Source organism: Camponotus floridanus, unplaced genomic scaffold (assembly GCF_003227725.1).
Source record: "Camponotus floridanus strain SB8 unplaced genomic scaffold, Cflo_v7.5 scaffold238, whole genome shotgun sequence".
In the NCBI taxonomy this organism is placed as follows: domain Eukaryota; kingdom Metazoa; phylum Arthropoda; class Insecta; order Hymenoptera; family Formicidae; genus Camponotus; species Camponotus floridanus.
Window position 1 is genome coordinate 118259 of NW_020229368.1, and position 10917 is coordinate 129175.

Consider the following 10917-nt stretch of genomic DNA (forward strand, 5'->3'; position numbering starts at 1 on the left):
CCACAAAATACAATAATAAAAAAAAGCAGATAAATTTCGAAAGATAACGGTTATTTTACGAATTGCGGGAAACAAAAGACACGTTATAACGGCTGATGCGAAGGTCAGATACAATAATCTCAGAGATGCTACTTGAAATATTGACTCTGAGTCGGCAATAAAAAAAAGGGGAAAAAAAACGGTATTGAAATAGTTTTAGTCTCTCAATAATTACGGTAACCGAAAGCAGTGAACATTAGTGGCGAAATATCTGACAAAACTTGAGAACGAATTACGTCCGATTTCAGGTCGCACGTCGAGGCGTTCGTCTCGCTGACAAATTTCGGTATAATTACCAATTAGTTTTATGGCGGTAATCAACGTAATTAACGGTAACCAGCTAGTACAGGAGTTTTACGATCAGACTATTATACGCGGATGGTTTACGAACACTCCTGGAGGCGCGAGCCTCGTGTTAAATATCGATATAAATCGAACCTAAATTTTCATACAATTTTGACGGTAACGTTTACGACCAAGAATGATTAACGGTAGAGAACAATAGACAACTAAGAAATGAACAGAATTCTAACCCAAAATAGACGGTATACGTATTTTATATACGTTCGATATAACTCGAATCGAACCTTTTCCTACGGTAATTAGCGATGAATTTCGACAAAGTTTTAATGAAAAACAAAAGCTTTATTCAACGGTATCTTCAAGGAGGTGTAGACGGAAACTGTTTACCCGATGTAACGGTCGTAGCACGACCTTTTCGGTAACAATAGCTCGACGTTCGCGTAACGGAAATTTCAAACAAGTGATACGGTAATACTTTTCGGCGGAGATTTCGCGTAGGGTAATATTCTTGCCGGGCCGTTCTCTTAATTTCGGTAACACACGCTCGCGAAGAAATTACCCGCTCAAATCCCGCCTTCCGGTATGCGATATACTCGATCAAAAATTGCTGCGTCACGCTCGGAGTATCGATACAAAACAATGTTAACAGAAGTGGTACAATTTTAAACGGTACGGAAACGATACACAATAATACGGACTGTCGGCACGAACACCCCTGAGAGGGACAAATCCGCGACCCCGGGGACAGCTGGCGCCCGACAATTACGGTACAAGTATCCGACTTTACGGTAATCTTTACGGTATGATAGCCGCCCTGCGACGGTATCTCGGCACGATGACACCAGTTGATCCCGGAGGAAAATTACTAATCGGCTACCTGTGCGACGGCTTACAATTATTGTAGGTGGCGGCTCCCTCAGGGTCGTCTCTTCCAAGGTTCTGCTGATGTGCACAGGACACTAGCTCACCGTACAGTGACGATCTTCGTCTGTGCTCGCAAGACCCTCGAATCCCGCGCCGATCGTCCGCGCATTTTGTCAATTTCGGGAAAAATGGGGTTGATTCTCCGCCCCCTCGAAAGTTGCTGATGTTGTACGGCGTTGCCCTCACGCAGGGGCCCAGTATTCATAAGCGACGGTAATTCGTGATGATGCCGATTCTCGGGGACGTGACCAGCTGGCCAGGCCGTATCCGCGTCTCCTTCCGAGATTTCTGTTTTCCAGTCGGCCGCCTGGAAAGTTGCCTTCAGCACCGTCGTCTGGATTCGCTGCCGTTTCTTTTTCAATCTGAAATAATGCAGATTTAATCTCCAATTACATTATTAAGAGCGGCGGCGCACAGTGGGCAAAATTTAAAAGAAATGGACAAAACTCGATAACTCGTTGAATTCTGCAATAAATTTTTTGAAAATTGATATTCTTAGATTGTTTTGGACGTAGATTTCGAATTTTAAGTCGAAATCATCAAATTCAAAATGGTCGATTTAATATGATGTTTAATATGAGATCTCTCGATTGCTAGTAGTGAATATATTATGTTAAAATTTAATAGTGACTGGATTTGGTTCAATTGCTTTGATTATATTTGAATATGCAATTATAAACCTTTTCACCGCGACAAGGTACCAGTGTAAGAAAAGGGTTTTTTTTATTTCAATTTTTTTGTTTTTTTTTTCATTTTTTAATATTTTTTTATATTTATTTATTTATTTATATTTTTTTAATTTGATTTCTTATGATAAATAAGGGTTTAGGTACTACATAAAAGATAATATTAAATATTCTATATATTTATCCTATCTCTATCTCCATAGAAATATCATCGTCTCCAAGATTTTCAAAACAATCTTCAATATCTGAATTTTCTGAACTATTGTTATCATTATCTGAATCTTCTTCTGAAATGTCATTATTTTCATTGTTATTTAAATCATTTAGATCGGTCCACTTGATTAAATTTTTTGCTTCGATTGATAACTCTTTTATTATTTTATCTTTTCGCAATCTGTTAACACTAATAATAGGATCCGATGAAATGAGAAGATAATTCATTATATCTTCATTATTGCTTTGACGGAAACAAGTTCTACTATAATAGCGTCTAGCAGCTTTAAATATTTTATTTCCAGACTCTTGAGCCTCTTCTGAAAAATAACCAATAGGTAAAACCAACTTCCGCATAATGTTACTACCATGTAGTAATACTTTATGTACAGAGGGAGGCATTCTGTACCACCCGTACAAATTAATATACAATTCCGCAGTTTCTCTGGCATATATTTCAAATTTTTCAAAATCTACTGCGAAACTACTTGCCATTATATTGTTATAGTCCGAGAGACTATAACTTATTATACCATTATAATAGAATATATAATAAAACATTCGCGAACCGCGCAAAACCGCCATCTCAGCAAATCACGCGCGAGAACGCTCGCCGGAAACGCGAAAGACGCTAACGAAGGGATTCGACTTTGAACCTCCTTCGCTTGCATTTGGACTTTGGACGCCACGAAGAATCCCCATGACCATACATGGTCATGTCGCTAGGCGATCCCCTCCAAAACACCCCCGAAACCGAGGAAATAAAAACCGTCCACCGCGAATCCGCGGCGGACAGTCGTTAATTATAAATCAAACAACTAGTGCGAGACCGAGGGCTAACCATTATATAGTACGACGAAACATCCGACGAAATTGATAACACCCTAAATCTGAGAACGAAGCGATTTAGAAAAGGACGACGAAGAGAGGGCTCGAAAGAAACTGACTAATGTCGAATAAATGAATATATTTGTATAAAAGAAATTTATAATAAAAGTTGCACAAAAAATCCAGGAATTAACTTGAAATTCCCGGCTACCCCACACCCTGTGCCGCGTCCGGCACAACATTTCTGGTGGCAGCGGTGGGATAGCCGAGATCGAGGACCATCCTGGATCCTTAACGCCTGCAACAAAAAGAAAATACAAAATTAATAAACAGGAAAGAGCAACTGCTATATTAAAGCAGATAGTCTCAACCAGCACGCAACACACACGGACGACAGTGATAAGGAAATCACGGCCAAGCAGCTGAAAGCCGAAAGGAAACACCAGCGTTCAAGGACCAACGTCGATCCACGGCCAAGGCAACGCAACGCAGACGGACAACGCATCGCCGACGGACAGCGCACCAACGCGGGACAACGACCCACCAGCAGCATCAACAGTCGAGTGATACGATAAGCGACCCGATAAGTTACGACCATGCGAATCACCGTACTACTACTGTAAGTCGAACTTTATTTAAATGTCAGCACCGTCAAAACAAGTAAAATTTAAGAGTCCGCGATTTCTGAGCGTGCCAGCCCGATTGGCAAATAGATTCGGAACTGTAACTCCGATACGAGTAGCAGAAGCTGCTCGCGATATTCGTAGAAGCGTGCGAAAAAATTTAGAAAAACATTATTCGAGTTCTAATTCGTCCGAGGAACACGAACCGAGTAATAACGATAATTCGGTACAAGACGGACCAAGTCGCGTTACAGTACGAAGAAATTATTCACCGATATCAGTTGATATTAGTTTATTCGAGCCACGTGCGCAAGTGAATATGGAAAACGAAGCCGTCGATAGAGAAATCGAGCGCATGCGAGCGCAACAGGCCGAACTAAACGCAGCCGCGGCTTATGAGGACGCAGGTCAGCCGGCCGAAGGAACGAGTAACGTATTACTCGCCGAACTCGTACACAGTTTCCGCGAAATGCAAACTGAAATGCAGTACATGCGCGAACAAATGCGAGAGATACAAACCGCACAAGCAAATTTAAACGAAACGCGAGTAAATGCAAACACTGTCCCACTCGACGTAACGTACGGACGCACTCAACGCGATATACGAAACCGACGTAGCGCAGCCCCGCACTATGTATCATTAAAAGAAGCGCGAACAATGATTCCCGAGTTTGATGGGACGACGCGACATAGATTACAGGAATTTTTAAACGCTTGTACGTACGCGGTACAAAATATTAATCCCGCGGATGAAGAATCGTTAATACAAGCAATCTTATATACTAAATTAAGAGGTAAAGCCATGCAAGATTTCGAAACGCGAGATATCCAGACATTTGAAGAATTAAAAACACAACTCGAAACTTGCTATCAAGCGAAGCAAAGTACAACACACTTACAGATAGAATTTAATTCTTTAAAACAAAAGTCAAACGAAACCGCCCATGCATTCGGCCAACGTGTCGATATGTTAGCCATGAAACTATATGAGTCCATGGTGGAAGGAGAAGAACGGCCTCCTTCATTTAAGCAAGCAATACAAGAAACCATTAAAAAACAAGCGCTAATAAATTTTCAAATCGGATTACGCGATGAATTAAAAATTCTTGTGCGATCACAAAGATATACTTCGCTCCAAGAAGCGATAAATGGCGCGAGCGCGGAGGAGAAGCTTATCGGCCCGTCTGTAACACGAGCATCCGGCTTCTCATATAAAAATAAATTCGACGTTAAAACGCGACCAACTCGAGATACTAACATACAATGTTATAAATGCGGAAAATCTGGACACTACGGACGCGATTGTCGAAGCAGTAATAAATATACATTACCAAAACCGGAAAAATCTACGCGAATAAATACTTTGAATAAATTTTGCAAATATTGTAAAAAGACAGGACACACCCGCGAGGAATGCTGGAACCTGAACGGACATCCTAATATAAATAACACTAATAATATTCGTAATTCTAAGCCGGTTAATCAAATAAAACATAAAGAAAGCGAGCGTGAGCAAAGGACTCCGCATAGACAGAGAAAAAAGAGCACCGACTCCCCAAGTGATAGCGAAGAAGAAGAAGAGGAGGAAGCGAGAAGGAAACAACCGCGACCTGCCTTAGAGTATTGCGTGACGCATATAAAAAACACGCACACAGCCAAAGACGAGCTACTGCAGGTATCACTACCAATCCGTGAAGTAAAAGGCGAAACGATAAATATGCTGTACGATTCCGGATCAACAATTTCCCTAATTAAATTGAAAAATTTAAAGGACGATACACCTGTATACGAAAAGAAAATTGCACTCACAGGAATCAGTGGACATAAATTATACACACTAGGGAAAGTGTACGCGACAATTATACTCAACAAACGTGCTATCAAGCATGCATTTTATGTCGTAAAGGATGACATAGCAATAGAGCATGAAGGAATTTTAGGAATAGATTTCCTTAAAAAACAAACAGCAGCCTGCGATTACAAACGAAACCAAATAAAAATAAAGGATAGTATATTAAAATTACATCCATGCAGAAAAATAATTCTGAAACCTCGCAGCGAGACAATTATTAAAGCAGCTGTAAATCAGAATCATATAGGAATAGTCCGAACAAGCGAAGCAGCCCCAGGAGTATATATTGGAAATGGCCTGGTGGAACCAAACAATTTTTCATGTCCTGTAAGTATGATAAACACGACAGACAAAGAGATCGAAATGCCCACTCCAATAGTCACACTAGAAGACATGGAGGAAGATACAGAGCAAATAAATAAAATAGAAACAAAAGGGAAGGCTAAAAATGCTATTTCTCGTAAACAACAAATTTGACAACTACTGCGAACTCAACATTTAAATAAAGAAGAAAAACGAACACTGTTAGAAATCTGTGAAGAATACAATGAAATATTCCATCTGGAAGGAGAACCACTGACATGCACCGCGACGGTCGAGCATGAGATAAGCACACGTGCCGATACCGCGCCGATGAATGTAAAACCATACCGATTACCCGAGAAACATAAGGCAGAGGTAAATCGGCAAGTACAAGAAATGCTGCAAAATGAAATTATCAGGACAAGCACGAGTCAATGGAACGCACCATTATTAGTAGTACCAAAGAAAGCAGATGCATCAGGAAAACCGAAATTCCGAGTAGTCATAGACTTCCGGAAATTAAATGAATTAACTATAGGCGACTCATTCACGTTGCCTAATATTACTGATATTTTAGACCAACTGGGAAATGCAAAATATTTCAGTACATTAGATCTAGCGTCAGGATATCACCAAATCCCAATGGCTGAAAAAGATAAAAATAAAACAGCTTTCTCAACTCCCTACGGACATTACGAATTTAATCGAATGCCGTTTGGATTAAAGAATGCACCAGCGACTTTTCAAAGGCTGATGAATTCAGTGTTAATGGGAATACAAGGACTTAGATGCCTGGTCTACCTTGATGACATCGTCATATACGGATCAAGTTTACAAGAGCACAACAAGCGATTAAAAGAAGTTATGCAAAGACTGCGAAAAACTCACTTAAAATTACAGCCAGACAAATGCGAATTTTTACGCAAGGAGGTAATATATAATATTTGGGCCATATTATTTCCGAAAACGGAATATCTCCAGACCCATCGAAGTTAACAGCAATAAAAGAATTTCCGACGCTGAAAAAAGTCAAGGATATTCAATCCTTCATAGGATTAGCTGGATATTACAGAAAATTCATCGAGAATTTTTCAAAGATCGCAAAACCGCTAACAAAATTAACTAAAAAATCGGAAAAATTTATTTGGACAATGGAACAGCAAGCAGCATTTGAAACATTAAAAGAGAAACTAATGACTGCACCAGTGCTGAAATATCCTGATTTTACAGAAGAATTTATTGTGACCACTGATGCCTCCGACTATGCGATCGGAGCAGTGCTATCACAAGGAGAGGTAGGCAACGACCGACCGATTGCTTACGCCAGCAGAATATTAACAAAGGCGGAGCAAAATTATAACACTACGGAAAAAGAATTATTGGCAATTGTATGGGCTGTTAAACATTTTAGACCATACATATATGGAACAAAATTTAAGATTATCAGGGACCATAAACCTTTAATATGGTTGTTCAATGTAAACGACCCCGAATCGAGACTAATCCGATGGAGATTAAAACTCGAAGAATATGATTACGAAATCATACACAAGGCTGGAAGAGCAAATGCAAATGCCGACGCCTTAAGTCGCAACGCGATACCGGGACCATTGCTGGAAAAGGATAAAGAAATTCTAAAGATAGAAGAAGGAGAAACAGATACTGATAATATAACAACATACACAGAAGAAGAGAAAAAACAGATATTATCAGAGTATCATGATGCACCTATAGGAGGGCATCAAGGAATTGAACGAACGATTAAAAGAATCCGCTTACAACATAATTGGAGAGGATTAACTAAAGACGTAGAACAATATATCGCGAAATGCGAATCGTGTCAAAAAAATAAATTATCAAGAAAAAATAAAGTTCCTTTAATAATCACCGACACGCCTAATAAACCATTTGAAAAATGCGCGCTAGATATAGTCGGACCGCTAACTATTACTAATAATGGAAATAAATATTTATTAACCTTCCAAGATAATTTAACTAAATTTAGTAAAACTATTCCGATCCCAAATCAAGAAGCGAATACTATCAGCAAGGAATTTGTTACAAAGATAATTCTTGAACACGGAATACCGGAAAAAATTTTGACAGACCAAGGAACTAATTTCATGAGCGAGATCTTTAAAAACACGTGCAAACTATTAAAAATAAACAAAATACAAACAACCGCGTATCACCCAGAGAGTAATGGCGCGTTAGAACGATCGCATCGAACGCTAGCAGAATATTTAAGACACTATATAAATGAGGACCAAACAGACTGGGATGAATGGATACCGTTCGCGATGTTCACGTATAATACGACGCCGCACACTACTACAGGATATACACCCTTCGAATTGATGTACGGACATCAAGCCGAAATTCCAACAGCGTTAACAAAACCGCCTAAACCAACATATAATTATGATGACTATGCGCAAGAACTAAAAGAAAGACTACGCGCAACAAACCAACTCGCAAAAGAACATATAAAAGAAGAAAAATGTAAAGCCAAGAAACAATATGATAAAAACACAAAAGAAGCACAATTTAAAATAGGGGATAAAGTGTTAGTATACGACGAGACACTACGACGCGGAAGATCAAAAAAGCTAGAATCGTTATGGACAGGACCGTATACGATTTTAGAAAAGAACTCCGACGTAAATTATACAATAAAAAAGGGAAGGAAAACGATACGCATGCACACCAACAAATTGAAACTATTTATAGAACACTAATAAATACAAAATAAATACACACTAATAATAAATAAACTCACTTACCCATGTGGGCGACCATGTCCACGGCCTGCGGGAGGCAATCGCTCCAGTAAACGCAAGGCTGCAGCAAGGGCCCTTCCCCTGGGCACCACGTTTTGGTCACCCCGGCCCAGGCCACCACCCCGGCCCAAACGCAGGAGGCGCTCCACACGCTGATGCGCCCGTATAGCGCCCAGATCCTCAAAATTTCGGGCCTCCTCCGCACGAAAGATTTCTAAAAAATCCCATTCCCACTCAAGAAACTCACGAGCGAGAGGAACCATCTCCTCAACTACACGCATGCCGGAGTCAAAATTTACGGTGACCCGTAAAGATAACAGGCCACGCAAATATACTCGCGCACAGGCCTGTTTGAACCGATCGCGCGGTAAAGGCAAGCCATCGGATAAATCCCGCATTCGAAGCAAATCGGCCTCGCAAACCTCAATGTCGTCACACGGAACTTCTTCCGACGAAGATGGATAAGACGACATTACCAAAATCTTTTTTTTTTATTAGCCAACTGTCCAACGACTAGCGAGAGACTGAAGCTCGCGAAGGGACATAATGCATAGCAGAGCTAAGTTGAGAAAGATTAAAACTAATCCCACACTGATAAAATTAGCAAGAAATAAAAAATATGATACTCACAGTGTATAATGCAATACCTAACATATATTCTTACAGAGCACTGATATGGGAAATCAGCCACGTTCTCACTAGGGAAGACGAGAACCGTCTTCCGTTCGAGATCCTAGAATTCAAACACAACCCGGGGATCTACTATGAAAAACTCGGACATCTATATCAAATCGAGCAAACCTGGAAATTAGCCATCAAATTCGACATAACGGAATTAAATGACCGAACCTGGCAAATCAACCAATATATTAAACAAACTAACGAAATATGCAAAGAAATAAAACCAGAAAATAGCATAAAACAAACGTGCGATAATTTAAAAAATATTATTAATAATGATTCAAATAATCTAAATAAAATAATAACATTAATAAATACATTATATAAAGTTAAGTCAGATAAACATAGAGGCTTAATCAATGGCGTAGGCTCTATCACAAAAATCCTATTTGGAATAATGGATGAAAATGACAGAAAATTAATAAACGAACAAATAAGATTATTAGAAAACAAACAACAAATCTTAGAACACGTCGCAAAAAACCAAATTAAAATTTTAAACTCCACCATAATACATCTAAACAAATTGGAAAATATATTAGATTATAATGGAAAACTAATTAATCACTATATTAGAGATTATACTACACGAGAAGAAATAGACGAACATTTTACGGTAATAATAGCAATGATAAATAATTTAATAAGAGATGCGAAAGATATCTTGGAATATCTAACATATATACGTCAGGGTAAAATGCATCCATTGCTAACACCCATAACTGACATTATAAATCAACTAAAGGAAGCCGTACTTCAACTACCACGAGGCTCATATTTCCCCTTTGAAATTAATCAAAACGAATGGGTAACGATAGAAAATTTTATAAAAATAAATGCGTATTGCGAAAAATCAAAAATATATACAATATTAAAATTCCCCATCATCACGCAACCTATGTACGAAATTTTTAATGTCATTCCGTTACCAACAAACGACTATAAAAACAAATTTGCTTATATAGAAATAGAGAATAAGCTAATGATTGTAAATAAAGAAATGCGTACCTATTTAAGTTTAACAAAACAAAATCTAACTAATTGTATAAATAAAAATAAACAATACATATGCGAAAGCAATCATCCGATATATCACTTAAATATAAATACGCCGTGCGAAATAAAAATATATGTATACGAAACAGATTATCGAGAATATTGTAACGTAAAACACGTAACAGTAAACCATACGATATGGATTGACTTACGTCAACCACACTCCTGGCTATACTCGACAGCATCCGAACAGCAAGCCACAATAAAATGCGATAAGCACCCTGATTATAAGAAAATAATCAGAAATACAGGTCGAATCACCCTACGTGACAATTGTAAATTGACGTCAACAGACATAATATTACAGACTAAAACAATTATATATACTTCAGAAATCGAAGAATTTCAACCCGAATATAATATAACAATCTTTAAAGATAACAACTATACAAACGACACACAAAAACTTAAAAACATAATAAATAATCCAACAGAGCTAAAAGAACTAAATAACAAGTTAGAAAAGATAAATAAAGATTTAAATAATAACGAAAATAACTTCTTTAAACAAAAAACATTTATATATCCAATGGCTTCCAGTGGAATAACCACTATAATTATTATAATAGTAATAATATGGATAATTATCCAATATAAAAAGAAGAAATCTAAAAAACCGACTGTTACAA